Below are 11779 nucleotides of genomic sequence, written 5' to 3'. Positions count from 1 at the left end.
GTTGACTCGGTTTGTGGCGTGATCAAACGGGAGATGGTGGCGGCGCTATGGTTTGAAAGGTGGAAGAACACAATGCAACCAGCAACAAATGACGCGAAAGCACACAAATTCAACAATGCAGATTATTGAAAGAAAGTGCGAGGCTCAAAAGGGTGCTGGGATAAGATCTAACCTGAATTTTTATGTGGTTTTGTGGACTGTAGGAAAAACAAACGCTCGATAAACTCACCGATCAACCTGGAAATCTGATACCAATTGATGTAGCTGAGGTGCCCGATCTTTCGGCGAGTAGAGATAATTCCGATTTGGCGGAAGATGACCCTTGCGATCCGACTACGACGAGCAAGCCCGAGGCGCCAATGCAATCGCTGAACCAACTCCCTGTGGTTACCGACCTTGCTGATGCGAGATCGGCCTGATCACGAAGATCGTTTCCTGTGCGCAATCGAAGAACGAACAAGAAAAAGAGGCGAGCAATCTAATCTATTACTCGAGGGTGGAGTTCTGAATACACGAAGACAGCGCAGATTTGCGCGTGTTCGAGAGTAGCTAAGGCTAACGTAAAACAAAACTCAGGAAATAAAGGAGGCGCAGCTCCTGAATAAATAGAGAGGGGCGCAGCCCCTAGGGGCGGCCAACCCTAGGTCGTCCATTATGGGCCGCAATTGGGCTGGTCGTCTATTCTTCCGGGCCTTCGTTCTTTAACAACATGATGTAGTTCAATTCTCTTGCACGGGCCCGAGTCACTGGCCCAGGTGGAAGGGGTGGCGCCTGGGCTGGAGAAGGTGCTGCTGGTGTAGATGTGCTCGTGTTGGTGTTGATGTCCGCATCACTACTAAGAAAGGCCCGTCCCATTTCAACTGCAATTTGCCCACTGTTTCCAAGTTGGCCACCCTCCGAAGCACCAAGTGCCCTGGCCCAATATTTTTTAGCCGAACCTTTCTATCCCGCCATTTAACTGTTTCAGCTTGATATTTATTGATATTCTCCACGGCTTGCAGTCTGATCCCTTCTAAAGCATCTTTTTCTATAGAATAAGCAGCTTCGGAATCTGATTCTGCCGAAGCTACTATCCTTATTGATCCGGTTTTAGCTTCCTCTGGAGTTATTGCTTCGTCACCGAATAACAACTTGAATGGAGTGAAGCCTGTAGACCATGATGTTGTCGTGTTGTGGCTCCACACCACCTTGATTAACTGATCTGGCCATTTTCCTATGGGTTGATTGAAGATTAACTTCATTATTCCTGTCATTATAATGCCGTTGGCTCTTTCAACGAGTCCATTTGACTCCGGGTGCCTAACTGATGCAAAATGGATCTTCGTACCAATTTGGTCACAGAAATCCCTGAAAGCTTCGGAGTCAAACTGTGTTCCATTGTCCACAGTGATAGCCTTTGGCACCCCGAAACGACAAACAATATTTTGCCAGAAAAACTTTTGGACGGTAGCCGAAGTTATTGTGGCTAAAGGCTTCGCCTCAATCCATTTAGAAAAATATTCCACAGCTACTACAACATACCTCAGGTTCCCTTGGGCCGATGGTAACGGACCTAACAAGTCAAGGCCCCACCTTTGCAATGGCCAAGTGGGTTGTATGAGCTGTGTTAAGGACGAATGTTGTTTTTGATCTCTTGCACATTTCTGACAACCTTCGCACTTTTGAACCAATTCTGCTGCATCCGAAGCTGCCTTCGGCCAGTAAAACCCTTGACGGAAAACTTTTCCAAGTAACGGCCTAGATCCGATGTGAGATCCACACAGGCCTGCATGTATTTCTTTCATTAACTCTATACCTTCGATTCTGGATAAACATTTGAGCAGCGGAGCACAAACTCCATGTTTGTACAACTCCCCTTCTATCATGACATATGGACGAGCTCTTGCCTCTATCCTCTTGTTATAAGCTTCGTCATCTGAAAGAAATTTACCCTGAAGGTAAGAGATGATCTCGGTTCTCCAATCTTCGCTAAAAATAGGAGATATATTAAGAACTGCTCTTTCAAGAAGTTCCACCGAAGGTGCTTTTATTGTTTCGAAGAACACATCCGAAGGTAAAGGCAGCCCCTGTGCTGCTGACTTAGCTAGCAGATCAGCATGCTCATTTTGTCCTCGAGGGATATTCTTGACAGAAAACCCTTCGAAGGAAGCTTCGACTCTTCGAACCATATCCAGATATTTTTCAAGCTTCGGATCCTTAGCCTTACAACTTTTGTCAATATGACCCGAAACAACCTGGGAATCAGTTTTAAGTATGGCCCTTCTGATTCCCATTGCTTTTAACTTCCGAAGACCTAGAACCAATGCTTCGTACTCAGCAATGTTATTTGTGCAATTAAAATCAAGTTTTGCCGCATAACAAATTTTGACTTTGGAAGGTGAAACCAACACAGCAGCCGCTCCTGCTCCGAAGGTTCCCCAAGATCCATCACAAAACACTGTCCAGGCTTCGTTGTCTTTATTCGTTTCCTCCTCCTGAGTCCCTGGCGTCCAATCAGCAATAAAGTCTGCCAGTGCCTGTGACTGAATCGAAGATCTATGAACATATTCAATACAAAATTCATTGAGCTCTGCAGCCCATTTTCCAATCCTTCCAGTAGCTTCTCGATTCCTCATAATATCCTTCAGAGGTTGTGATGAAGGAACAATTATGTTGTAAGCTTGGAAATAGTGCCGAAGCTTCCTGGAGGCCATCAAGACAGCATACAATACCTTCTCCAGCTCTGTATAATTTTTCTTTGACAAACTAAGAACCTCGGATACAAAATATATTGGGGCCTGCCTCTTGACTTGACCATCAAGCTTCTCCTGGACAAGCGCTGCACTTACCGCTGAGTGCGAAGCTGCCACATATAGTAACAAAGGAGCCCCTGGCATTGGTGGAGTCAATGTTGTTAGATCTATTAAATACTGTTTTAGCTCTTCAAAGGCCTTCTGTTGGATTGGTCCCCATTGAAAGACTTCGGCTGACTTCAGTACTTCGAAGAATGGTAAGTTTCTCTCTGCTGATCTGGATATGAATCTATTGAGAGATGCCAATCTTCCTGTCAATCTTTGAGCCCCCTTCTTTGTAGTTGGTGGCTCCATCCGAAGTATAGCTTCAATTTTACTTGGATTAGCTTCAATCCCCTTTGTTGAAACCAAGCATCCAAGAAATTTCCCCTTCTTCACTCCGAAGACGCATTTTTCTGGATTTAACTTTAAGCCAGCTTGCCTGAAACTGGCGAAGGTCTCCTGCAGATCAGCAATATGATTCTCCTGCTTCGTGCTTTTGACAATGATATCATCAACATAAGTTAGCACGTTTCTGCCTATTTGAGATTGGAGAACCTTCGCAGTCATTCGGCTGAAACTCCCTCCAGCGTTTTTGAGCCCCTCAGGCATCCGAAGATAGCAATATGTGCCACTTGGAGTTATGAAGCTAGTCTTCGGCTCATCTTCCTGCTTCATCCAAATTTGGTGATAGCCTGAATAACAGTCTAACAGACTCATGAGCTCTGAAGAAGCTGCTGCATCAACTAAAGAATCTATCCTTGGTAGTGGGAATTCATCCTTCGGGCAAGCTTTGTTAAGATCTGTAAAATCGATGCACATTCGCCACTTGCCATTGGCCTTTTTTACCATAACAGTGTTAGCCAGCCATTCTGGATACTTCACTTCTCTGATAACTCCTGCACTGAGGAGTCTTTTGACTTCGTTGCGAGCACCTTCGGCCTTATCATCTGACATTTTCCGAAGCCTTTGCTTTCTGGGTCTGAAGGATGGATCGACATTGAGTGAGTGCTCGATAACATCTCTATTAACTCCGCAGAGATCATTGGCTGACCATGCAAAAACATCCTTGTTATTGAACAAAAACCTTATCAAGGTTTTCTCCTGCTCTTCGGATAACTGAGAGCCTAACAGCACCTTCTGCTCTGCTATGTCCTCACATAAGAGCATAGGCTTCGGCTGGTCTGCTGAAGCTGCTTTCTCCCTTCTGAATTTGTACTGTTCACAAGCTTCAGCTCCATCGATGTTATGGATTGCTTTTGAGTCAGTCCAATTACCTTCGGCCCTTCTTGCAGCTTCCTGACTTCCATGGATAGCGATGGGTCCCTGATCCGAAGGTATCTTCATGCAAAGATAGGCAGGATGAAGGATTTCTTCGAAGGCATTGAGAGTACCACGACCAATAATTGCATTGTAAGGGTATTCCATGTCGACAATGTCAAACACAACTTGCTCAGTTCTAGTGTTGTTGATGAACCCGAAGGTCACTGACATGGTGATCTTGCCCAATGCTACAATCTGTCTTCCTCCGAAGCCACAGAGAGGATGTGTAGCATCATGAATCTTATCTTCTGGCTCTTGCATTTGTCTGAAGGCCTTAGCAAATATGATGTCAGCTGCACTGCCTGTGTCAACCAAGACATTGTGGACCAGAAATCCTTTGATAACACAAGAGATAACCATGGCATCGTTGTGTGGGTAATCTTTGAGCTGAAGGTCCTCTTGGGAGAAGGTAATAGGAATGTGAGACCATCTTGACTTGATGAAGGGTCCTTGCACCCCAACATGATGTACCCTTCTCTGTGCTTCCTTCTTCTGTTTCTTGTTAGCTGGCTCTGAGGACGAGCCACCTGTGATCGGGAGCACCAGCTTCGGGTCCGAAGCAGCTCCAGCTTGGTCGTTGAACGAAGCCATCAGCTCAAAAAGTGGAAGTGAGTTCACCGGAGGTGGGCGCCAATGTTGGGGACTTGTTCTCAAATGCTATGAGTTAAGAACAAGGCAACACAGAGAATGTTAAACGATAAAGTCCTTCGTCCTTTGAGGCATTATTTCCCTTAGGATATAACGATCTCCGGACGAAGGTCATGAAGGACGAACCTTCATCATCACAGTATACATTAATGAAAGACGAAGCATATGAAACATAAAAGATAGCATGAATAATCTTATAACATCATTCATTTAACTTTATTATATCATCATAAAGAAATAGAGACAATATCGAATTATAAATGTACCTTCGGCTTGGAAGGAGATGAAAATACAAGTGTGACGCAAAAGCAAATGCCAAGTTCCTGTGAACAGTACGGGGGTACTGTTCACCTATTTATAGGCACGGGGTACAACCCATACAAAATTACATACATGCCCTTTACATTTGGTGATAATTCTATAGCACTCTATCGAGGTCTAAATGGCCTTTTCATCTTTAAGTCGGTTCCCTTTTCTGCGAACATGCCGAAGCTTTCCTGCTTCACAGCTTCGGCGCTATGTCAACCTTTGTAGCTTTTCCCTTTCTGATACGAGTCCGAAGATACCTGCTCACACGTTTTAAGCCGCTTCTCCCTTGAGGACCTTCGGCGATGAAGCATAGACCCAACAACTAGTTTGTCTAGATATCATTTATCTCAGGTGCATAAGGTTCAATATAAACCAAGAAAGAAATTCAGTTGGGGACACAATCAAATTTGGAGCAAGACTCAGAGTGTGCTGCCAAATGGCGCACTCGACACTGTCCAGTGTACCAGGCCAGTCACCGAACGAACAGGCCACTCTTGGGAATTCAATGGGCACGCTCCGCAATAATTCACCGGACTGTCCGGTGAGCCAGCGGAGCAATGGCTCCCTGCACGCCAACGGTCGATTGCATAGATGAACAGTGCCGCACAGAAGTCAGAGCAGAGAAGTCAGAACACACAAGAGATTTCCGATGTGCCACCAGTCTGTCCGGTGCCGCTTGAAGATAGAAAATGCCAATGGTCAACTGCTACAAACCCTAACAGATAGCTGACGTGGCGCACATCGGACAATGAATAGTGTGTGTTCGGTGCACCACCGGACTGTTCGGTGCACCCATCGACAGCAAAAACAGCCAACAACTAGAAAGTGGTTGGGGGCTATAAATACCCCCCAACCACCTCATTCAAAGCCATCGAAGCATTTTGAAGTTTTCATTCATTACAAGAGCAAAGTCCAACACTCCAAGGTACAATCAAAGCAATCAATCCACTCCAAGTTCCCAAAATCAATGTTATTGCTTAAGGGTTTGTGAGAGGATCATTTGTGTTCTTGTGTTGCTCTTGTCGCTTGGATTGCCTTCCTTCTTTCTCTTTCTAATTCCTAAGTGCTTTGTAAAGCTAGCAAGAGACACTTAAGTGTGTGGTGGTCCTTGCGGGGTCTTAGTGACCCGGTTGATTAAGGAGAAGGCTCACTCGGTCTAAGTGACCATTTGATAGAGTGGGAAAGGGTTGGAATAGACCCGACCTTTGTGGCCTCCTCAACGAGGACTAGGTTCTTTGGAACCGAACCTCAGTAATACAAATCACCGTGTTCACTTGTGTTGATTTCCATTTGATTTGTTTTCCCTACTTCCTCTCTCTAACATTTCCTTGCTAATATTGATTTGAGTTTGCTCCCAAACATTATCCGCATCATTTAAGCGACTCGTGGCAAGAGAAACAATCTTTCGCCTTGGATTTAATTCTAACGCTAACCGTGGCCTCAGTATGTGTTTAAGTTTATAAATTTCAGGTTTTGCCTATTCACCCCCTCTAGGCGACTTTCAATTGGTATCAGAGCCAGAGCTTCATTAAGAGTCTAACAAACTCGAAGTGATGTTTGGAGATCACGCCAAGAGGGAGATCGTGACCGGTGACAAGCTCACGGGCTCGAGGAAGACTCCATCAATGGAGTCTGGCAACAAGTATAAGGAGGAATCCTCTTCCTCCATCAAGTCACATAGGAGGGGTGACAAGAAGAAAAAGAAGATGAAGAAGGTGGTCTACTACGAGACTGACTCTTCAACACCCTCCACATCCAACACCGAGTGGTCCACTACTTCTAAGCGCCATGAGCGCAAGAACTATAGTAAGATGCCCCTAGCTATCCCCGTATTTCCAAGCGCGCTCCTCTACTTTCCGTTCCCTTAGGCAAACCACCATATTTTGATGGTGAAGGTTATTGTATGTGGAGTGATAAAATGAGGCATCATCTAACCTCACTCCACGAAAGCATATGGAACATTATTAAATTTGGGGCGCAAGCACCACAAGTGGGGGACAAGGACTATGACTCGGACGAGGCCACCCAAATTAGGCATTTCAACTCCCAAGCAACTTCTATACTCCTCGCCTCCTTGTGTCGAGAGGAGTATAATAAGGTGCAAGGGTTAAAGAATGCCAAAGAAATTTGGAACGTCCTCAAAACAGCGCACGAAGGGGACGAGGTGACCAAGATCACCAAGCGGGAGACGATCGAGGGAGAACTCGGTCGATTCGTCCTCAACAAAGGGGAAGAGCCACAAGCCATGTACAACCAGCTCAAAACAATGGTCAACCAAGTGCGCAACCTCGGGAGCACAAAATGGGATGACCATGAAATGGTCAAGGTTATTCTAAGATCCCTTGTTTTTTGTAACCCTACTCAAGTTCAATTAATTCGTGGGGATCCTAGATATAAACAGATGTCTCCCGAGGAGGTGATTGACAAGTTTATGAGCTTTGGACTTATGATCAAAGACTCCAAACACATTGTCAACTTGGAGCATGGTGCCACCTCTACACCCAAGGTGCAACCCGTTGCATTCAAAGCAACAGAAGAAAAGAAGGAGTCTACACCAAGTAGGCTTCCAATCGATGCCTCCAAGTTCGACAACGAGGAGATGCCTCTCATTATTAAGAGCTTTCACTAAATCCTCAAGCAAAGGGTGTGCTACCGATGTGGTAAGTCCGGTCACTTTATAGCTAAATGTCCATATTCTAGTGAAAGTGATAGGGACGAAGACAAGAAGGGGAAGAAGAAGATGGAGAAGAAGTACTATAAGAAGAAGAGCGGCGAGGCGCACATGGGGCGGGAATGGGACTCCGACGAGAGCTCCACCGACTCCTCCTCTGATGAGGACACCGCCAACATCGCCGTCAACAAAGGACTTCTATTCCCCAACGTCGGCCACAAGTGTCTCATGGCTAAGGACGACAAAACGAAGAACGTATACTCTAGAGCCACCCCTAAATATACTACATCCGATGATGACGGTAGCTCTAGCGATAATGAAGATGATTTAATTTGTCTCTTTGTCGACCTTAACATGGACCAAAAGAAAAAAATTGAATGAATTAATAGAAACCATTAACGAGAAGAATGATCTCTTGGAGTGCCAAGAGGACTTGCTCGTTAAGGAAAACAAAAAATTTGTTAAATTGAAAAATGCTTATGCTCTAGAAGTAAAAAAATGTGAAAATTTGTCTAAGGAGCTTAGCATTTGCAATGATTTAATTTCATGTCTTAGAGATGAGAATGCTAGTATAAATGCTAAGATTGATGAATTGAATGTTTGCAAACCATCTACATCTACTGTCGAGCATGTTACCATTTGCACTAGCTATAGAGATATAAATGTTGAAGCTATTGATGATCACATTGCTATGATTAAAGAGAAAAATGATCACATAGCAAAATTAAATGCTAAAATTTCTAAGCATGAGCTAGAAAAATAAAAATTTTAAATTTGCTAGAAGCATGCTCTATAATGGGAGACGCCCTGGCATTAAGGATGGGATTGGTTTCTAAGAAGGGAACCAAAACAACACTAAACTTAATGCCCCCAAGAAATTGTCTAACTTTGTTAAGGGTTAGGCTCCCATGTTTCAGGATGGAGAGGGCTATATTTTATATCCTGCAAACTATCCTGAGCATAAGATTAGGAAAATTCATGCTAGGAAACCTCACACTGGTTCTCATCATGCTTTTAAGTATAGAAACGAGCCTTCTAGCTCTAGGCATACCACTCATATCAAAATGCCTAAAAAGAAAATTCTTAATGCATCAAATGAGCATAATATTTCATTTAAGACTTTTGATGCTTCTTATGTGCTAACTAACAAATCAGGAAAACTAGTTGCCAAATATGTTGGGGGCAAACACAAGAGTCCTAAGACTTGTGTTTGGATACCTAAGGTGCTTGTCTCTAATGTCAAAAGACCCAAGACCGTTTGGGTACCTAAGAACAAGGCCTAAATTTGTTTTGTAGGTTTATGCATCCGATGGATCAAATTAGATAATCGATAGCGGGTGCACAAACCACATGACAGGGGAGAAAAGGATGTTCTCCTCATACGAGAAAAATGAAGATCCCCAATGAGCTATTACATTCGGGGATGGAAATCAAGGTTTGGTCAAAGGCTTGGGTAAAATTGCTATATCTCCTGACCATTCCATTTCTAATGTTTTTCTTGTAGATTCTTTAGATTACACATTGCTTTCTGTTTCTCAATTATGCTAAATGGGCTACAACTGTCTATTTACTGATGTAGGTGTTACTGTATTTTGAAGAAGTGACAATTCAATAGCATTTAAGGGAGTGTTAGATGGTAAGCTATATTTAGTTGATTTTAATGATAACAGAGCTGAACTAGACACTTGTTTAATTTCTAAGACTAATATGGGTTGGCTCTGGCATCACCTACTTGCTCATGTTGGGATGAAGAATCTTCACAAGCTTCTAAAGGGAGAACACATTTTAGGACTAACAAATGTTCATTTTGAGAAAGACAAGATTTGTAGTGCATGCCAGGCAGGGAAGCAAGTTGGAGTCCATCATCCACACAAGAACATCATAACGACTGACATGCCGCTTGAGCTACTCCACATGGACCTATTCGACCCGATCGCTTATATAAGCATCGGTGGGAATAAGTACTGTCTAGTTATTGTGGATGATTATTCTCGCTTCACTTGGGTATTCTTTTTGTAGGAAAAATCTCAAACCCAAGAGACCCTAAAGAGATTCTTAAGATGGGCTCAAAATGAGTTCGGTTTGAGAATAAAAAAGATTAGAAGTGATAATTGTAACGCCCAAGTGTTACTTAGGGTTTTCCCACTACCCCAACTTGTGACCATTATCACATGTGGCTCTCATGATGCAAGAGATTTCAAACTTAAAGGATTAAAGCCTAAGCAAAGTCTTCTTCAGCTCAAGAATCATACACTAAGCACACCATGCACCTTAAGTAAGAAAAACATCCAAAACCCTAACACCATTCAAATTGGCCATTTGAGCACAAAGGGGAATTAGAGAAAAGACTTGGGAAAAAATACAAAACCTAAATATGGACCAATTAACAAAGTTATGGTGCATAAAATAAACTACAAAATGTAGTAAGGAAGATTGGTCATTTGGATTTTCCAAAATCCCCAAAACAGCCCATGAAGTAAAGCCTCTAGGAAAAATTCAGAAATTCAGAAAATTGAATTTTAAACCCTTCCCAAAGTTCAGATGTGTTCTCTATTTTCCAAAACTCGAATCCATAAAGTCCAATCATCAAAGTGGTGCCAAAATACCCTAGGAACACTCTGGTGAAGTTTGAAATCAAACCAAAATCGTTTGACATGATTTGACATGGGTTTTGTCTCGGTTTGAACAGTGCAGACAGAGCTATCTTCACGCCACCATATCTTCTCACCCAGGCCATATCTTCACTCGGGACTCACACATGACAGAAAGACCTTGGCATGGTGAAGAGACACTACACAGGATCCTTGGCAAGATATGCATGTTTAGGTCGGCCAACAGGCGTTTGAACTCGGGTAGAATCACACTTCCACGTGTTCGATCGCGTGCTCAAGCGCTCGGTCGCGCACTGGCTGCCCTCTGTGTGCGCGCCGCGCACGATCGGCGCCTGCGCCTAGCCATGCCCGAGGGCGCCTATAAGTGCCCCTGGTGCGCAGCAGTCCGCTCGTCACTTCGCCTCACGCCCCGAGCAGAAACTCCAACTTCGGCGAGCTCTCCACCGCCCGCCATCACTGCCCGAGCACGGCTGCACGTGGCCAGCCCTTTCCGACGACCCCCGGCCTCGGCCTAGCCCCTGGATGGCTTCCCTAAGAGGCGGTGAAGCTTTCTCGAGCTTGAGCCGAGGCATTGCCTCACCGAAAAAGTGAGCGCGACATCGCCGGACTTCGGCCGACCGCCACCGCGCGTGGACCGTGTCACATGGTGAGACATTCTCCGATTCCTTGCACCCACATCATCGCTGACCTCCCCTGAAGCTCCTCGAGCACTTTGATTTGACTCTACCACCATGAGCAGGCCGGAGCACGCATCGCCGATGAGCCCGACCGCCTGCGCACGCGGCCAGCCCACCTCCGGCCACCACCGCCGACGATCCGCACCTCGACGTGATCGCTAGAGAACCCCGGACCTCACCCAACCCTTCGTCGGACCTCTACCGTTGCCGGTAAGTCGCGCCACCATTTTTTTCCTCGACTACTGTTCAGGCGAGGGAGGAGTGCGGGTTAGAGGGGATAAAAGCTAGGGGGGTTAAGTGCTAAGTTAGTGACTCATGTGAATAGTTCTTCAAGGGCACGGTTTAAACAACTCAGATAAGATTAAGCCCAGGGACCCCGATGCAAAGTCATTTTCTTTTAACCTTTTATAATTATTCTTTTCAAATGAGCAGAGAAAATGGAAAATTCATAACTCGAGTTATATTCAACCAAATTTGGTCAAACAAATTTTTCTAGGACCTACATATTATAAACTATGAAACAAAAATAGTAAATCCCATGGTTTCTGCAATACTTTTTAGAGTTTTGATTTAAATTAGGAAAATACCCAAAACTTATTAATCCAGAAAAAATAAAAATACTTCTATACTAGGATGAAGAAAAATTGTAGAGATACATACCCAACATACACACTGTCTAAAAATACTAAGCACCCCAGTATACAAGAATAACCCAAGAATGTCCATTAAAAACTATTTCTGCTCAAACCTTAGAAAAATAAGAAAGGT

Source organism: Zea mays, chromosome 7, assembly GCF_902167145.1.
Source record: "Zea mays cultivar B73 chromosome 7, Zm-B73-REFERENCE-NAM-5.0, whole genome shotgun sequence".
NCBI lineage: Eukaryota > Viridiplantae > Streptophyta > Magnoliopsida > Poales > Poaceae > Zea > Zea mays.
Note: the sequence above shows the minus strand (reverse complement) of the source record.